This window comes from Eulemur rufifrons, chromosome 7, assembly GCF_041146395.1.
Source record: "Eulemur rufifrons isolate Redbay chromosome 7, OSU_ERuf_1, whole genome shotgun sequence".
NCBI classification, from domain to species: Eukaryota; Metazoa; Chordata; class Mammalia; order Primates; family Lemuridae; genus Eulemur; species Eulemur rufifrons.
The window spans coordinates 123,041,089-123,061,770 of record NC_090989.1 but is presented as its reverse complement, the minus strand read 5'-3'; the positions used below and the strand labels follow the sequence as shown (position 1 = coordinate 123,061,770).

At 38.5% G+C, this 20,682-nt stretch overlaps 1 protein-coding gene and 1 pseudogene across 2 annotated transcripts in view; both read left to right on the top strand.

Moving 5' to 3' along the window:
• Positions 1-1,195: 1,195 nt before the first annotated feature.
• On the top strand, positions 1,196-2,070 carry LOC138386681 (small ribosomal subunit protein uS2-like; annotated as a pseudogene).
• A 15,778-nt stretch (positions 2,071-17,848) lies between these two features.
• Positions 17,849-20,682, top strand: part of DNAJC13 (DnaJ heat shock protein family (Hsp40) member C13) — a 115,654-nt gene continuing 112,820 nt past the window's right edge. For both annotated transcript variants that reach the window (XM_069475424.1, XM_069475423.1), the window contains exon 1: positions 17,849-18,106. The gene's annotated coding sequence lies outside the window, so the exon portion shown is untranslated. The remainder of the gene's footprint in view (positions 18,107-20,682) is intronic.

The window sequence follows — 20,682 nt, the reverse complement described above, 5'->3', positions numbered from 1 at the left end:
ACTATTTGAAGACTCCAGAAAGTAAATGGCAGCAGGCAAATTGGGGAAGAACACCAGAGTTTGGAGTAGCATCAATCTAAACCCAAACATATCAATCATACATTAATGTACATGATCTAAATATACTAATTTTTAAAAATGAATTGTCCCTAAACTCATCAAGTTGTATACATTATATATAGAGAGAGAGCTTTTTATATGTCAATGACCTCAATAAGGTGGTTTTGTTTTGTTTTGTTTTTTGTTTTAATTTTTAAGAGATGGAGTCTCACTGTCACCCAGGCTGGAGTGCAGTGGTGTGATCATGGTTCACTGCAGCCTCAAACTCCTGGGCTCAAGCTATCCTCCTGCCTCAGCCTCCCAAGTAGCTAGGATTATAGATGTGAGCCGCTGCACCTTGAAAAATGAGTTTTTCTAAAAAAAAAAAGAAATCGCCAGAATGCATTTTAAAAAATGACCTAACTGTATGCCATTTACAAGAAACACAGCTCAAACATGATATATGTAGGTTAAAAGTAAAAGGATGAAAAATATACATAATCACAATAGGAGAGTAAACATGTATCGCACAACAAGCATTATATCATTCATTTCTGTATATTTTCATCAAATATTTATTGAAAATATACTAGGTTCAAGACATGATGCCAGACGGGCATGGTGGCACATGCCTGTAGTCCCACCTACTCAGGAGGCTGAGGCAGGAGGATTGCTTGAGCCCAGGAGTTTGAGGTTGCTGTGAGCTAGGCTGACGCCATGGCACTCTAGCCCGGGTAACAGAGTGAGACTCTGTCTCAAAAAAAAAAAAAAAAGACATGATGCCGAACATTTTTACATACTAACTCATAATCTTAAGAGCCATATTTAAGAATGAATTACATTAGTCAGGAGATCAGATGATGGTACTAAATCAGAGTGGAATAGGTAGAACTAGTAAAACAACAACAACAACAACAACGACAAACCCAATAAAACAAACATACGACCCAACACTTGAAATAGATTTTGAAAAGTTCATCAAGATTTCTAGACAAAGCAGTTAAGTGGAAATAAAATGAAAAAGGCAAAATCAGTTGATTTACTGAGCTGTGCATCCTTCTTTAATAAGCATATTTACTTTTTCTGCACTTTCTAGGGAGGGGTCCAGGCAGTGTTGCTCTGGATTCCTGTCATAACTCAAAGGGAAACTTTCCCAATGTCCAGAGCCCTTGATGTCCTGCAAATGAAGGGGGAGGATGTCCTCAAATTCCTTGCAGTGGGAACACACTTAGATGGCACCAACCTCGACTTCCAAATGGAACAGTCCATCTACAAAAGGAAAAGTGATGGCATCTACATCATAAATCTGAAGAGGACCTGGGAGAAGCTTCTGCCAGCAGCTCGTGCCATTGTTGCCATTGAGAACCCTGCTGATGTCAATGTCATATCCACCAGGGATACTGGCCAGTGAGCTGTGCTGATGTTTGCCTTTGCCACTGGAGCCACTCTTACTGCTGGTCACTGCACTCCTGGAACCTTCACTAACCAGATCCAGGCAGCATTCCGGGAGCTGCGTCTTCTGGTGGCTACTGATCCCAGGACTCCAGCCTCTCACAGAGGTGTCCTATGTGAACCTGCCTACAGTTGCTCTGTGCAACACAGACTCCTCTGCCTTATGTGGACATCAGCATCCCATGAACAACAAAGGAGCTCACTTAGTGGGACTGATGTGGATGCTGGCCTGGGAAGTTCTGTGCACGCGTGGCAGCATCACCTGTAAACACCTGTGGGAGGTCATGCCTGATCTTTACTTCTGTAGAGATCCTGAAGAGAGTGAAAAGGAAGAGCAGGCTGACGCTGAAAAAGCTGTGACCAAGGAGAAATTTCAGGGCGAACAGACTGCTTCAGGTCCTGAATTTACTGCTACTCAACCTGAGGTTGCAGGCTGGTCTGAAAGCGTGCAGGAGCCTTCTGTGCCTCTTCAACAGTTCTCTGCTCGAGACGAGCGCTCAGCCTGCCGTGGAAGACTGGTCTGCAGCTTCCACTGCTCAGGCCACTGAATGAGTAGGAACAACCACTGAGTGGTCTTAAGCTGTTCTTCCACAGGCTCTTAAGGAAGATGAATATAAGGTTAATGGAAAATAAACATCAGTTTCTAAAAATATATATATATAAATAAATAAGCTTGTTTAACAAAACTCAGGTACACAGTAATAACTCCACCACTGTCACATAGAAAATAGTATTACAATTAGGAGAAAAGTTAACACAAGGTTAGGAATCCTCATTGATGACGGATATTACAAGTACTTTCTATTCTGTTTTTGGTTAAATAGGTACCCTTTTCTTTAATGCAGAGGTTTCATTTTTGTTTTTTACAATTTCTATCCATCCCACTCTGATCCAGTTACCACCATCTGCTCTCCCAACTAATTTCACTCTTAAATATGGCTTTTAAGAGTGTGAGTCACTATCTAAAAATGCGAAAATCATAACATCGTGCCTTAAACTTAGTAGATTTTGAATAAATATTTGATGAATAAATGCATAAATGAATGACATAATTGATATGAGATACATCTTTGCTCTACTACTGTGGTTTATGGATTCCAGAAATATTAAGTAGGATATTGCTATAGTCCCAGGAGAATAATAATAGGAAACTCTTTTAGAGCATTTACCATGTGTCAGAGACTGTAATAAGTGCATTGCAAATATTAACTGATTTAGTCCTATAAAAAAGGTACTGTTACTAGCCCCATTTTTCAGATGGGGAAACTGAGACACAAAGAGGTTTAATAACTTGCCTAAATTCAGCTTTCTTGAAAAACTAGTAAATTATAGAAATGAGATTCAAATTTGTGTAGTCTGGTTCCAAAGTTCCTGCTCTAAGCTGCTACTGTGTTGTATTCCAGTAGTTCTTTAAATTGAGTGTGCATCAGAATCACCTGGAAAGCTCATTTAAAGAGATTACTGGGCCCCATCCACAGAGACTCTGATTCAGCAGGTAAAGTCTTAGAATTTGCCACTTGATTTTTTTGGTCTAAAGCGCTGAAGTATATTTCAGAAAGAAACGAATTGTATCTGTGGACATTTCTTCTGTCTAATCCACTCTGGATGAAGACAGAGGTTGCTGATCCTGACTGGACATTCCTCAAACTTCAGATGCAAACTAAGATGTGAGCGCCTAGAGATTTTGAGCAAACTAAAGTATAATTCAGAATTCTTTCTCTGTACTAGTTAATCTCACAAAGCATTTTCTTCTTTGTGATTATAACAAAGGCATGCCTAGATTCTGGTCCTGTCCTCCAAATGAAATGATACTATCAGTAGATGACCCACCCATCCAATTTTACCAAAGCTATGTAACAACTAGAAAATGACAATATTAGGAAAAATATTTCCTGCTGTTTAATTTTGTTCAAGGTCAAAAATTTTGAAAATATAGGAAAGCACAATGAAATTAAGAAACATTTCTTGTAATATCACCACCGAATGTTAATTGAGGTAGATTTTGATGTAACACTTCTAGTCATTTTTCCATTCATATTTTTTGCAAAAAAACAATTAAAAATTGGACTAGTCATATTTAAGGATCTCAGCAAATAGTGTGTGAAAACTTACTGGAGATGAGGGTGAGCTGGCTCAAAGCTGTCCTGTGCTGGACTAAGACCCTTTACAAATTGTGTCATTCAGGATATGCCTGCACAAAGAGGTCCCTTTCCAGAAGACACTGATCTAACCCTCTTCAATGAAAGCACAAGCTGCCTTAATGTGACAATATGAATTTGCACCTTGTTAAGGAGATAAGAATTATGTTGACTGTATTTACTTACGCTTTCAGCCATGAAGAATTTCTCCCATTCTCAGTGCTCAGATTATGTCACTAATCTGATCAAAAAGTTTAACAAAGAACATTAAATGGAGACATGTAGGTTCCTACTAAGATGTGTCTAATACCTGGGTCATTTTATTAATATAAGCACCCAACTAGGGTCTTGCTTTACCTAATTTAGATATCTATAGTAATTAACTTAATAGCTAAAATTCCATTTTGTGCAGTGATAAGTAGAAAGTATTGTACAAATTCTTCCGACAAGAACACTGATCTTCAAAACTTTCTCACTGTCCTTAATTGATGAAAATTACTTTCTAGCTATCTAAACATAGACAATCTCTCTTTCCCTTATCTGTAAAATGGGGCTGATAGTAGTATGCATTTCATAGAATTTTTTGAAGATTAAAAGAGTTAATGCATGCAAAGCACCTAGCACAGTGCCTGGTATGTGGTAAACACTCAATAAGTAATGAGTAATATTTATTATTAACAATAGCAATTACATAATGCAATTACTGACATGTTTTCATTATGTGATGTCACAACACAGTGAGACCTCATCTCTACAAAAAAATTAAAAAATTAGCTGGTATGGTGGCATGCATCTGTAGTCTCAGCTACTTGGGAGGCTGAAGCAAGAGGATCGATGAAGCCCAGGAGTGTGAGGCTGCAGTGAGCTAGGATAGCACCACTGCACTCCAGCTTAGGCAACAGAGTAAGACCCTGTTTTAAAAATATATATATTCAAAAAATAAAAAATAACACACAACAAAAAAATAAAAATTTTAAAATAATACAGTATAGCAACTATTTACATAGCATTTACATTGTATTAGTTATCATAAATAATCTAGAGATTATCAAAAGTATATGGGAGGATGTACATAGGTTATATGCAAATACTATGCCATTTTATATAAGGTGTTTAAGCAATCCACAGATTTTGGCATCCATGGGGGTCCTGGAACCAATCCCCCATAGATACAGAGGGACAACTGTGTATACATACACATATATGCATAAATACACACACCACCCATATATCCATCATACACAATAGATATTTATGTATGCATATAAGATACTCAGAAATGGTTTATGCTTTCTTATTCACCCTTGTTACTCTTGTAACATCCTAGAATAGCAGGGATTTTAAGAAACATAATCAAAGAAAAATTTAAATAATATCAGTTTTTTAAGTCTCATCCTTTTAGAGATCTGGCTTTAACCTCATTGGTACCTCAATTAAACAAATTATGATTACCATAGTAGTACTGGCAATAGTAGCAGCAGCATTTACTAAGATCTTGCAATGTTCCAGGTACTTTTAGATGCACTTCAGATGTGCACAGAATTCCTCACAACAACTCTATAAAGTATATATTATTTTTATCCATTTTAAGTTGAGGAAACTGAGCCACATAGAGGTTGGGGAACATCTCTCTCTCACTCTCTCTCTCTTTTAAGTGAAGTGTGGACGATAACTGTGTTCTTCACTCATCAAGGGTGAGGAATGGCCAGTACCATTTCTATCATCAAAGTTTTGGTCTGACTTTAGCCTGAACCTTGCCAAGATGAATTCCTCGGTTACTCTGTCTGAACATAGCACTTAAAATGCCTGCCTTGTTCTATCTCAGACTCTTTAATAAGGACTGAGAAATGAACATATGTAAAATGTGGTAACATTTTATCAGGAAAAAATCATATTTATGATTCTAATACATTCTATGATTCTAAAATATGACAGATAAAGTCTTTAAAATCTCAATACAGACAATATTACCATTTACCCAGCTGGTCATTTCTACAAGAAAAATCCCCTTTCTCTTTGGATTCCATGCATTTTAGGAAAGTTATTGCCCTTTTCAAATAAGTCTAAAGGAATTTCCAATTGAGGGAAAATTGCAGCAAAGACTCCTAATAGAAGGCGTGATACAATCAGAATTCTAGAAGAAAATGTAGGAAAGACTCTTACAGACATTGGCCTAGGTAAAGAATTTATGAAGAAGACCCCCAAGGCAATCACAGCAGCAACAAAAATAAATGAATGGGACATGATTAAATTAAAAAGCTTCTGCACAGCCAAAGAAACAGTCCAGAGAATAAACAGACCACCTACAGAATGGGAAAAAATTTTTGCATACTACACATCAGATAAAGGACTGATAACAAGAATCTATTTAGAACTCAGAAAAATCAGCAAGAAAAAAATCAAGCAACCCTATCAAAAAGTGGGCAAATGACATAAATAGAAACTTCTCGAAAGAAGATACAAGAATGGCTAACAAACATATGAAAAAATGCTCAACATCCCTAACCATCAGAGAAATGCAAATCAAACCACAATGAGATATCACTTAACCCCAATGAGAATGGCCCTTATCAAAAAAACCCAAAACAACACGTTGGCGTGGGTGTGGAGAGACAGGAACACTAATACACTGCTGGTGGGACTGCAAACTAGTGCAACCCCTGTGGAAAGCATTATGGAGGTATCTTAAACAGATTCAAGTAGACCTGCCATTTGACCCAGCAATCCCATTACTGGGCATATACCCAAAGGAAAAAAGGTCATTCTGTAACAAAGACACATGTACCCGAATGTTTATAGCAGCACAATTCACAATAGCAAAGATGTGGAAGCAACCCAAATGCCCATCAATACATGATTGGATTAGTAAGCTGTGGTATATGTATACCATGGAATATTACTCAGCTATAAGGAATAATGAAGATACGCCATCTCTATGGTTCTCCTGGAGAGAGTTGGAACCCATTATATTAAGTGAAGTATCCCAAGAATGGAAAAACAAGCATCACATGTACTCACCAGAAAATTGGTTTCCCTGAACATCACCTAAATACACATCTGGGAACGACACCAATCGGATATCAGACTGAGGTGGGGGGTGGGGGAGGGGATGGGTGTATGCCTACACAATGAGTGCATTGCGCACCGTTTGGGGAATGGTAACGCTTGAAGGTGGTGACTCTGGAAGGGGTGGGTGGGGAAGGGAGGGATATATACCTACATGATGGGTGCAACGTGCACTACCTGGGGAACGGACACGCCTGGAGCTCTGACTTGGGGGGAAAGGCGGTACATGGGCAACGTATGTAACCTGCAATTCTGTATCCCCCATAACAATAAGATGATATAAAATAATAATAAAAAAAAAGACTCCTAATAGAGAACATGGAGACAACAGAGATAATAAGGAACAACTGAAGAAACAGAAAAAGATGACAAAAGAAACAAGCCATGATAACTCTCACTAATGGGCAATAGGAAAAAAAAAATCTAAACCTGCCAAACTATTTCATAGACATCTATTGTAAATAAGGTCAGAGTTGGCTCAGAACAGGCATAATTCTGAAAATTATAAAACATGATAATAGTGATATTGTGTCCTTTATGGAAGATTTTCAAAACATTTTACCCCAAGAGAGCAAATTGACAACCCCTTACTCATCACTCAGTAGAGCAAACCTCTTGCCCAGAGGCTTTACCATAAATGGTACAAAAGCACAGGAAGACGTCTGTCCTTTGATTTTGGACTTACACTCTCTCTCCTGAAAGAAACTGGGCTTATTAAAAATGTAGAATTGCTACTTTTGCACAACATAAGCAGGAAAATGGTAAACTATATTAGGAGAGGCCAGTGTGACTTGCTCATGAAAGGCCTTTTCTCAGCAACATGAGTTCTGAACTATCAACCAGAACACTGCTTAGAGCAGCATGAAGGTTACAAAGCAGTGAATCTTTTTCCTCTCTGTAAAAACTGGTTTTTAAAGATCATAATTGTATTGAGCAGACAGCAATGTGGAACAGAGAGGGAAGAGAAGCAGAGCAGGGTAGGAAGGGAAGGGCTGGGACCATTTATTTATTCAGATATTTATTTTTATGGATTTTGGTTATGAGTTTTTACTATCAGACAAATGGACTAGTTCTCAGTGTGGCTACTTAATTAATACTTTTTTTTTTTTTTTTTTTGAGACACAGTCTCACTTTGTTGCCTGGGCTAGAGTGCCGTGGCATCAGCCTAGCTCACAGCAATCTCAAACTCCTGGGCTCAAGCAATCCTCCTGCCTCAGCCTCCCGAGTAGCTGGGACTACAGGCACGTGCCACCATGCCCGGCTAATTTTTTCTATATAGTTTTAGTTGTCCAGCTAATGTCCTTCCATTTTTAGTAGAGACAGGGTCTCGCTCTTGCTGAGGCTGTTCTCGAACTCCTGAGCTCAAATGACCCACCTGCCTTGGCCTCCCAGAGTGCTGGGATTTCAGGCCTGAGCCACTATGCCCATCCAATTAATACTTTTTGATGCCAGAAAAGGGTGAGAAAGGCAGGGTGGGAAAGGCAGAAAATTCATCCTTTTTTTTTTTTTTATTAGAAATAGAAATGTCAGCAAAAGGTACGGTTTGTTTTCTTTGTTCTTTTTATCAGCAGAGCCAGTGTGCTGCTATTGTTTGCTGGCCTAACAAAAATGAAATCAAGGCTTTCACTGAAAAGTCTTCTATTCTTTTGCCAAATGCTGAATCGACAGCCCAGCTTCTGCAACAGCTTGCTTTAATGACCCTAGACAGTTTCTGTTCCAGTCATATATTGGGTCACAAGGAGGATAGAGGCATAACAGAAAGCAGGATGGATGAGAAACTAAATTAGTGCTTTAAAAAGGCTATTTGGGCTGGTATCAAATCAGTTCCTTAGGGAGGCAAAACTGGAATTATTTATTAGTTTCCTACTGCATGTATTTTGCTGTTTTTGCATGTGTTATGGTAAAAATTAATGTTTTGTAAAATCTCTGCCCTTCTCATTCAATAGAGTGCGTTCAACTATTCTCAACAAATCATTTTGCAATCTTCATGATTTCTCCAGGAATTTTGATTTATTGATTCTTAAAACTGTGGTGACCCTATCTGACTAGTGCAGTCAGGGTTTTTGATGCAAAACTCGATAAGCAGCATTCAATCCAGAGGCTTGTTAGGGTCTAGGGTGCTACATGGTTCACTCAGGCCCCTCAAGAGGCAGAATTGAAGTTTCGCCTTCACAGTCTGACTTGCTCCAGACTTGAGTCAGACCCCAGCACTATGAGTAAACAGTGGTGACCTGTAATGATGACTGTAATATTCCAAGCTGGCCAGTGGTAAACCAAGCAGAGGGAGTCAGGCTTTCTTTTGGGACATTCAAATTACCACTCCCACCCATCTGATTTGTGGCACTGGATTCGCCATCTTCCAGGAAACCTGCAGTGGGAGAGATGTTCAAGAGCATATCACGGACTGACAGCAGCAAGGAATGGTTGGCTGCCTTCCTCAATGAAAACCACTGTAATAATATGAAAGTGTGTAACTGAAGTGCCAGTGGAGTAAGCAGACTCTTAATAACAACATTAATCAGGGTGTTTTTGTAAGAAATATTGGCTGAGTGATGGACTATCTAGAAGGCCTCTTTAACTTTGTTGATGGCTGAATGCATTTGGTCATTTTCTGTTCAAAAGCTCCCCTGAGTGAGGTCAGTAATGGCGATAAAATTGAACCAAAAAGAAAAAAATTCAAGCTGGAGAGAAAAAAAGACAGAGAGAGATCACTTAAAGATTTTTTTGAGATAATATCAGCAATTCTTGCCTATACTTTGTATAGGTCATCACCACTGTTAATTGTCCATATAGTAACATATCCTTCCGCATCTGCTTCCTTCTTAAAATATTGGGAGATTGTTCCCAATGTTTAGCTAGATTTCTCCCTTTTCCAAAGACATCTTTTACCAAATGGAAGAGGAGGTGAGTGAGTTAAAAGGCGAAGCTAAGGAAAAGAAAGGAAACAGCCAATAGCTTCCAGGCCCTGATTTCTTAATCTACCTGATTTCATGTAGACTAGGACTTTGTGTTCAAGACAACTGATAATGTAATAAATTCACTCAAACACTAAGAAAAAAAGAAAAAATATGAAAATCCCCTCTTTAATCCACTAACTTCAACTCTGAGCAGTTTAATTTCAGTTGAGTTTAGATTATTTTGCAGTTTTACTTCCCCTTTGTCATTTATTTGATTTCACTAGAAATAGACTATTTACTCTCCATTTCTTTTATTCTTAATTTAGGCTACAGATGGGCTGGAAATGAGGAAGACTGAAGATGTGGGTAAGTCATATTTTCTATTATTTAAAATTATGTACTTATAGACATGATATTTTTCAGGACACAATTTATCTATAGGCCAGATTTTAATAAAAAGATAATATAGTATTACAAAGTGGATGTTAATAAGAATAAAACACAGGCATTTCATGTTATTCTGAGAAAATGCACTATGGAACAAAGTGTGAAAGAGTTGTACTGTTTGTCTTTCCTTCATTTAAAAATCTCTAATATAAATTTTCAGTAGAATGATAATCAGAAGTTACTCCTAGATGATCAAGTAAAGAGGAAATCATGGTTAGTAGAGCTTGTATATTAAATGAAATGTAGTGATTTAGAGCATGGACTTTCAAATCCAAGAGACTTGGTTTGAAAGGTGCTACTGCTTTCTAGGGATATGACATCAGGAAAGTTAACTGATCTCTCTAAAGTCTTAGGTTCCTTATCTGTAAAATGGATGTAATAACAGTATCTTCCTATGTGTTACGAAACATTAAAGGAGATAATGCATTGAAGTCCTTAGCACAGTGCCTGGCAGAAAGTAACTGCTCAATAAATGATGGACATGAGATAAGATGATATATGACATATGATATTTCTTTAAAAGTTGGTCCAAAATTAACTAGAACTTCAGATTAACTAGAATATCTTTTCCTTGGTTATATGAGATGGTATAGAAAATATTAATGACAAATGAATAATTTTTCTTGGAAGGTGCTCAATGATAAGAATTTTTCAAATTTCATTTGTTTCAGAGCTAAGGCATCATGAAGCCATTGTCTATTTGAATTTCTCACTGTATGTCAAGGACTTTTTTGCCAAACCTGGGCTTATTCATGTTTTAGAACCAATTGGGTTGCTGAGAGACATTTAAATTCAGAAATACAAACTATTTCATTTTGACATTTGTAGACAATCTTCAATTGTATGTTTAACATATATAAATACAGAAATATCTTATGGCAAACATAGTTTTCTAATAGTTACGTATTGCTAGGGTCTGAGTGTTTGTGTTCCCCCAAAATTTTATGTTGAAATCCTAACACCTAAGGTGATGGTATTAGGAGACGGGGCCATTGGAGGGATTTGTGCCCTTATAAGAGAGGCACGAGAGAGATCCCTTACCCCTTCCAGGATGTGAGGACACAGCTAGAAGGCACCATCTATGAACCATAAAGGGCTCTCACCAGACACCAAATCTGTTAGCACCTTGATCTTGGGTTTGCCAGCCTCTGGAACTGGGAGAAATAAATTCTGTTGCTTATAAGTTGTAAATTTACAGCGTTTTGTTATAGCAGTCCAAGTGGACTAAGACATATTTTTCCAGTAACCAATATTTATACAGACACATAGGTTAAAGAAATCTATATTAAAGAAAATATGTCTTCTAAGATTATACAGAAAAAAAATGATAAAAAGGCTATTAAATTTAGTAATCTGGTATATTTTTAAAGAGTTCCTTAGTCCAAGGTATTCATATGATTTTTGAATCATGCTTATCTTCAACTACCATTTTCAACAGGAAGCATCCTGTTCCATGAATATATGTTAACAGATTTTTTTTAAATCTCCCCAATTCATAGCTGGATTTAGATCATTAGAGCTCCTCAATTCTACACTCATGAAATAAGTAAAGAAACTCGACAAAGTTGTGAGTTTTTCCCCATGATTATTTTATAAAATACTAACTAGCAAATCCTTGCTTTGCTGATACCCTAAGCACTTACTTAAACTGCCTACTGTTAATATAGTACTGCCCCAAATGTTGCATTATCTGCTTCTAGAATTAGAGAAGGGAATAAAAGGTATATAAAGAAGGGAGAAAGTTAACTTTATGGAGAATGAGTGGTACTTACTAAAAGAGTCATAAAAGTTATTTTCCTTCTGCCCTCCATTCATGGTTTTTAAAATTTAGAAAGCATTAATTTACTCCTTATTGTGAAAGATGAGGACTTGCCACATTTAGACTATCTCCCTCTCCCTTATCTCACTGTTGAAAGTTTATGAGTTTTATTCTTCTATTATGTACATTATAATATTAAATAATATTGGTTCAATATTAGATAGCATATTTTGATTTTCATTTAATCCTCAAAACAACTTTAGTTGATATGTATTATTACCTTCATTTCATTAATAAGGAAATTGAGGCTTGAAGGTTAAGTAGCTAATAAGGCAGAACTGGGATTTGAACATTTGCAAGGCAGAGCAAAGATAACAGAAAAAAAATATGTCCCCAAGTGAATACATGATCAGAAGATAGTTATAAATAAGAAAAAGTATACCTTACTCTCTTTAACTAAACCTTTGTTTCTTTCTAGTATCGTACACGGTTTTCAACTTTCAAAGTTTGTCTGATAGGCAGATCAGTAATAGACCCAAAGTAACTATTTTTTGAAATTGGGTAGCTGCAATGACGAGTATAATATATGTGAGTTACTTTTATCTTAGTAAGATTTTTTCAAAATGCATTTATTAATAGATGCCTTTTATTTCAGTTTACATTGATTTGCTATTTATTTTTTGTAAAATCCACAGCATGGATTTGAGAACCAATAACTTTATAAGCTAATTAGGTGAGCTTTAAATACGACTTTATTTATTTTCCTTTATGCTAAGTAGGTGGATGCCACCTCATTTGCTGCTGCTCACAAGAAAAAAAAAAAAAAGATAGTTACCTTTTTCATGGCAAAGTTAAGTTTTACATGGAAACAGTCATATCATCTTTATATGCTCAAAGCCAGCAAGAATTTAATTGTGTAATGTTTTATGTGCTCAGATGAACATAATATAAATCAGTTATTATTCCTTACCTTCTATGTAGTTGCAATGAACTTTGACAAAATAAATGGAAAATAAAAGTTTCTGTTGTACCTAATTAACTCACCTTGATTTAGGCATGAATGGGCCATTGGCATTCTAAGAACTTCATGGTCAAGTTTTGGTTCATCATTTCTCAAATATTACATTGTGACAGACAGAACTGCATGAGTCAGGTCTTTTTAGTTTTGTTAACATATATGTATGAATTTAGCCAGTCAGCTCTATGTTCTCTTATAGGAAATAAAAAAATGACACCTTTTTGTATGAACTATTTTATGCTTTTTCATAAGAGTATTCAGATATGGTTTTTAAGAGTAAGTACTTGAACTTCTCCCATTTTGCTAATAATACAGTCTAAATTTCTGTTCACTTTGTCATGGTTAATTTGTTTCATTTACAGAAAACTCAAGCATAAGGACTATACAAATAATATAAAAGAGACTCTGATATTAACTATAATATAAGGAGGAAACTAAGTTATTGAGTGCTCAGTAACCACATGCTCGGTGTAAGTTATTTTATTTAAATCCCACAAATGTCTCTCAAAGTAGGTATCAATATTCCAAGTATACAGATAAGGGAACTAAGGCTCAAAAAACTTGCCTGTGATTTTTTTTTTTTTAACTATATTATATTTCCTTCAACTGCTGATGACTAAATATGTTTGAATATAATAATTTCATAGAGATTTTAAATCTCATTCACTTCAAAACCTTTTGTGGAAAAAATATGTAAGGCTCTAGATTTTTCTCAAATCTGGTAACACTAGAAGTATTTGAATTAACAAGTAAGAACATTTGAATTAGAAAATCCTTAGCAATGTATATATTGCAAAAGAGCAGTTGGAGTTAATTCTAATAAGAGAAAGAACACAGTCCTTTTCCTTAAGCAGTTAAAATTTCAGTAATGGTTTAATATTGTTAGACCACAGAACAAGTATTTTATTTTGCCTCTTGATTCATCTTTGAAAATGTGATCAGATCTAGATAATTTCCCATCATTAAATGAAAGCATGGTTTTGTTAATACAAAATTATTATAAATTCATTTAAACATGAACATCACTATACTATTTTAAATAGATGTTTTCACTCACATTAATAATGAAACCAGAGTTCCTAGGGTAGGATTAAGTGGGCAGGATTAAGAAGCCAGGCTATGATTTACAAAAAAAAAAAATTGTGTAAACTACATACGCAGATATATACGTATATATGTGTCAAGAAATCATGAAACAATGTCATTTTTTTTCAAAAATTTCAAGTCTTATCTTTACAATTATTGGTATAAAGGAACACAAAAAACTAAATATATGTGGCTATACATATTGAGAAAAACTACTAAAGACAAACAACCACCACAGAACAAATTAAAATAAATCCTAGTAGAAGAGATTCTGTGAGAGCGTCAAGCTCACCAATTCAACTAAAGTGTTTTCTGACACTTACTGAGTGTCTGCACAAGACTTTCAAATAGGAGTTCTGGCCAAGAGAAATATAAGGTGAGCCATATGTTTTATTTTACATTTACTAGTAGCTACATTTTTAAAAAGAAACAAGTGAAATTAATTTTAATAATGTGTTGTATTTAACCAAATATATATCCATAATATTATCATTTCAACATGTCACGAAGATTCTTTGCTTGGCCAAACTTTAGTCAGGCTTTTAAAGCTTCCTGTAGGCCCATCTGTGCACTTCCTTGTAAGATCCAGTTTTAGCAAAAGAACCCTGCTAAGTCAGTTGAGCCAAAGCCCCTCATCTTCTATATCTGATCAGGATTCTAATCTTTCATCTTCCCCCAAGGGATGTCTGATCACTCCGTTCTGTATTCAACAAGAATCCTGTTATGTAGGTTTAGCCAGAATCCCCCTTACCCATGATGTTTCCTCTCAGTAATTTTCCATCCACCAGCTACCTGCCCCCCCCCCCACACACACACTGCTCCTCAGCTATAAATTCCCCTTGTCCATGCTGTATGACCTTGTTGCAGTGGTCCCTGTACCTCTGTAGACCCCAACCCCCAGGCTGTGGACTAGTACTGTCCCTGGCCTGATAGGGACCGGGCTGCAGAGCTCTGCAGCACAACCCCCATCCCCCGATCCCTGTCCATGGAAAAATTGTCTTCCATGAAACTTAGGAAACCGGGGCAGCGCCCGGGGCAGAGTGGGGGTGGGGGGACGCAGGGAGTGCAGCATAGGGAGGGTGGTGGGGGACACAGCAGGAGCAAGGAAAGCTTCATCAGTATTTACAGCTGATCTCTATCACTAGAGTCACTGCCTGATCTCCTGAGCTCCATCCCCCACTCCCCACCCCCTGCATGGAAAAACTGTCTTCCATGAAACCAGTCCTTGGTGCCAAAAAGGTTAGGACTGCTGCTGTATCTATTGCAATGGTCCTGAATAGAGTCTTCATTACCAAGCTTTAACAAGTATCATTAAATAATTTTTTCTTTGACAGATGTAATCAATATAAACAATGTTAATGCAATACTTTACACCTTTTTATATTAAGTGTTCAGTAGCCACACGAGGCTAGTGGCTACTGTATTGAAAACATAGTCCAAATATTTTTGAGTGGTAGTGAGTCCTTAGGGATTTATTTTGGATCTGGGCATTGATATAATTGGGAAGGTCAATTTAGCAGCAATAGAAGTTCGATAAACAGGTGTTTGACTATTTTGTGGGCTTTCTAAAGTCTTAGACCTCTCCTGCCTGTATGCTGTTAGGACAATGATAAAAGCTATTGGTGTCTATAAGCTGTGAAATGTATTTTTTAAAAAGCTGTGAAATATAGTAAGAGTATATATCACATAATTGGATCGTAAATGTGATACATCTGAACTATGAAAATGTCGGAAAGGCTAGTGCAAACTTGAATTTTGAATAAAAAGATAAATCCAGAAAGAGAGTTTTGAATGTCCTGCCTTGAATTTGTCACTCTTTCAAAAAGGAGCTTGGGGAAGAGGTGGAGGGGACCAAGCTGATTTAACACAGGAATAGGGAAAGTCCTGCTCCCTCTGACTGTTGTGTTTAAGTTTTCCAGGCTTTTAAGAAAGATACTGACAAACTTGTGCAGATCCAATTAAGAGAAGCCAGAGGAGTTGTGAAAAGGTTTGTAACCACTTCTCACGAACAACTATTGAAAGCACTAGGAATATGGATGGCTTCTTAAGATGAGGATCTGTGGCTCGGGTAGAGGGAAAAGCAGGAGAGAGGGTGTGGGATAGGATGGATGATTAGCTGTATTGGTAAATACTTAAAGGGATGTCTCATACAAGAGGAAAAAGGCAAAAAAGACAAAAAAAAAAGCACTCACAGAAGAAAGCACAAGTTAACTCAATACAAGGAAAGTGGTTTATAAAATTGAAAAAGATGTCTTGGGGGGCAGGGAATTTTCCACTACACAAGATGGAGTCAGTTTGTGTTGCCTAAGACTCCTCTTAACTCTGAGAATCAATTTTATCAGTCTCAAATATTAAACAGAGAGGCAGTGTGGAGGTTTAACAGTTCACTGGACTTAATGTGACAAGTCCTGTGACTAAATCTTCGCTCAACTTTTGGGAGTTAGGTCACTTGAGCAAGTCTCTTGGATTCCGTGTGTCTGCTTCTTCTATAACATTGAAATAATACACCCCACATCTACATCTGGGATTATTGGAAGGTTTTGTAACCTACAAAATGCCACATATACACAAGTTTCTGTTTCCATGGCAAAAGCTAAGGACGCCCCTTAACTCAGCCTTCCTGTTTCTTTTTTCTTCTCCTCCCTTCCTACTCTATTTCAGGTCCTGTCTTCCCACACCCAGCTATTCCTGGTTCCTCCCTTTATATGCACCTTATCTCACTGCTGCAGTAAAGTCTACTCTAAGGATAAACACCAATAGTCTTTTTCTGCCCTGAGGTAGGGCAAAGGGTTAATAGAGTCAAGAAGCAAATTTGTAAAAACCATTTTCTACATTGTTTCATCCTGCAATCGCCATTTATAAAACAAGCCAACCGCTAAAAGAGACCCCAAGAAATCACAATTTTAGCATTGCCAGGCAGAGTGAATATTAAACTCCTTACCTTTAACCCTCATAAAAATGTATCCGTGCAAGTCACCCTACACTATCTTGCAAAGTTTGCAGCAGAATCACTAAATTTTAAACTGTGGTTTTTACATTCAGGTCTGGGAATGAACATTGACCTGCCTTAATTTAAACACTGCCCACAGAAAACATAATTCCTACCTAAACCCTTCTTTAGTCTCAGTATTCCCTCTTTTCACTACCCTGACTCCTCTCCCCCAGCTCCCAGGGGGAGACAGCATCCAGAGGGCACAGATTCTGCAGTCAAATTGCCTGGGTTCAAACATCAAAGCCACTACCGTGGGGCTGGGCCACAATTTGTCCACAAAACGAGGATAATTCCTATCACAGAAGAGTTTAAGACTGAGTAAGTAACTTTCAGTAAACCTCTAGACACCTGATAGGCAGACAATAAATGGGAGCCATCAGTATCATCTTTCCAGCACTCTCATCAGCAAAAGCCCGAGGCATGTTAGGCTTTGGTCTCGGAGATCCCTCGCCCCAGACCACCCATAATTTAAACCCAGCTCAGATGTCGCTCTGGGAGTTTCAACAGCAAGTGAACCTACTGGCTCCCAATCTAACCAAACCAGGGAATAGACTGAGGCTCCAGAATGTCTCGCGATGCTCCAGGGCATTTGAAGTCAAAGGCTAAACTGGGGTGACGCTTTAAAACGGATTTCCGGGGAATTAAGAGCATAGACCCCACGCAGCAACCCTAAGATACACACACCACCAACCAAGGGGCGTAGCCGTCCCCGCGCGCGCGCCCAGGGGCGTGTCCTCAATGTGAGCGGAGGGCGGGCCCCCTCACGCACTGCGTGGACTCCGGATCTCACGGCCGGCCTCTCAGTCTGCGCATGTGTAACAGCTGGGCGGCGGAACGCAGAAGTACCTGGAAAGGGAACGAATAGCACGGGGAGGGCGGGGCAGAAGGCGGAAGAATTGAAATCAGCTGACTGGGTCTCGTGACAACCTGGGCGGTGGCGACGCAGGCGTATTGGAGCGCGGTCGCTCAAAGCCTGAGCGAAGATGGCGGCCTCCAGAGTGAGCCTCTGAGAGGCAGAGGGAGGAGGCGGAGGGGGCGGGGAGGCAGCACCGCGGCAGCAACAGGAACCCGCGGCAGCGGAGCTACCGGGCCCCGGCGGGGGAAAGGGGAAGTGGTGAGGGTGAGGAGGCCGGAGGGCACCTCATCCCACTGTGGACGCTGAGCCGGCGGCGGGAGGAGCTAGGGCTGGAGCCTCTCCAGTCCCCCGCGAAGGTAAAGCCGACTCCAAGCCCTGGACTTTGGGGCTCTAGCTTACCCTCTCCCCATGCTGCAGGGACTTGGGGGGCTCAGGCTACGGAAAAGGAGGGGTGATGTTTTGGCTGCCACAGCCTGCAGCTGCTAAGGGAAGCAGATTACCCTTCCCCCATGCCGCTGGTCTGGTTCCTTCCGTTGGACCCCCCCCCCCCCAAACTCTGAGTGACACTCGCCCAGGGCGTTGCTCGGTTCAGCCCCACCCCTCTTTTTTACCAGGTCTTCTTGTTTTCTACCCACTGTGCTTTCCTATTTCCCTTAGCACACATCCTTACTCCACACACCCGTCATTCCCCTGTGGGCTCCGCCCTCGGGATTCCCTTTCAGCCGCCTAATCCCAGCACCCTTCCTGTTGGATGCCGGTAACTCGTTTCTTTGGGTCAGCGACCTTCCTTCCCAGCACGTCTTGCATTGACTCTAACTTTCTTTGCTTAGCTTTGTTCGTTTTGTTAGGAAATGAGCGCCCGCGTTGTCTCTTTAGTCCTTTCCTTTTTCCAAAATCAAGTTTTTCCCCAAGGTTTTTCCTTCCTGCAAGGTAGTTTATTCACAGTGGTCTTTCCTCGGGCTGCTGCAGTTTTACCTCTGAATGTGGCCTTTGGAGTGGGTGAAGTACGATGTAGAAGCTCAGTGAAGTTGGCTGGCTGTTAATCGCGTATTTGAGACTTAACTACACTTAAGAAGAGTGTTTTCCCTTAAATTGTCACCTTACTGTAGGTTGTTCAGTTGACCACTCTTGTCTTTTCGATTATTTCTTTTATCAACTGATTAGGGGGAAAAAAAGTAAGAATTTCCCCCTAATGTGGTGGTGGTCTCTCAAAATAATTATTTCTTGCTTCCCTTCCCCTCTTTACTTTCCCCCTCTGATTCCTCAAAAAGGAGGGTCTGTACGTGATGCTTTTGCGTCCTCCATGAAGGGCTTTACAATCTAAACTTATTTTGAGCCTTTTGTAAGAAAAGTAAAATTTCAGGATAGTTCTTCAGGACCTGCCCCTAGTGATTGTCTTTCTTACTGTATTATCTTTCTCAGTTTATGGACTTTATAGATATCAAGTCCTGAAAGTACTGTCTGCAAGATTTGGGGAAATTACAGTGGTTTTTTAGTTTATTACCAGTACTCTGTGAGTCTATGGGAGTATGAAACAGGACTTACCTTAAAAACAGAAAGGAAATTTATAGAAACTACTTGTCAGAAATTCGGTATCCTAAAAAGACTTGATGTCACAATTCCTTGGTTTCCGGAAAGTGCTTTATTGTTTGGCTTAATTTAGCATATCACATAAAATCTTGTTAACATTTTAAATGTAGTGTGAAACACTGTTTAAGTGGCTATATCTCAAACTTGGGTTGCGCTATTAATATCACAATGCATTCAGGGAACATAAGTCCTTGTGTAGGAAATACTACATTATACTCCTTGATTGAAAACAGGAAGTAGAATATATTAAGGGAGGAAAAGAGGAGTCAGTGGGTTATTAAGAAATAGGAATGTAAAGAACCTTAAGGCTGCAGTCCAGTTCATGGAAATTATCAGCATTTGTATTCTACTGAGAGGCAATGATGTTTTGCTTTTTCTAAAGTGGTGGTAATAGTCTAAAATATATGAACATCATACAGTGTTAACAAGCGTAGTTGCAAACAAATAAAATACTTCAGCTAAAATGAGTAAAATATGAGTGTCATCAGTGAAAAACAGTTATGGAATCATGGAAAGCATGAGTTATTTTTAAGAATTTAACTTTATCCACAAATACATAGAAGCTGGTTGCCCGGGTGGGCTGTAACAATACTGACTTTATTAAATTTGTGAAAAGATTAATAGCGGAGTCTGGTTCTCAGTAGATACTAAGTTAGAGTCGAAATAAAAAGGTGCATTTTAGCTAATTTGGCTCCATTTCTCAACCAGTTCTATTTACATAGGTGAATTTGAGGTGTCTGTTACACATACCTTTCCCCTGCTTCTCTGATTGAGATACTTAAACTCAGAAAAATAGAAACAAGTCTGTGCAGATAAACTGCACTACAAATTTGGTTGCTACCGATAGATTTTGGCCTAAATGTTCTCCGTAATGTTTGGCAGTGGTTAAAGGGGAGTTGTTCTGAAAGAGATCCTTTGAGTCAGTGTTTCTCAACATTATCAGACCCAACAAAGGCTCCCCTTTTATATCAAATAATTTGTAACACCTTCTTTACTATCCTGAAATAGTTTATAAAAATAGTATAATCACCTTCTTGCCTTGACCTTGGCCAAAAATAAGCTTTGCCCTCACCTTTACAACAAAAAAGAACTAGACTAACTTCAAATTCATGATTTTTTTGAAACCTGAAGAACTAAGGCCACAGACCAAACCACTGTCCAAAAAATTGAGAGAAAGTTCTTGCAGAGAGAGAGAGAGAGAGAGAAGAAGAAGATGTGAATTCAGTTCATCTTCATCAGACAAAACTGGACTAGCAGAATTCAGCTACAATAGCTGACAAATTGATGGAGGCTGAGTGCACTATGGTGCAAGCCCTTTGTCCATAAACCTCACAGTGTCTAT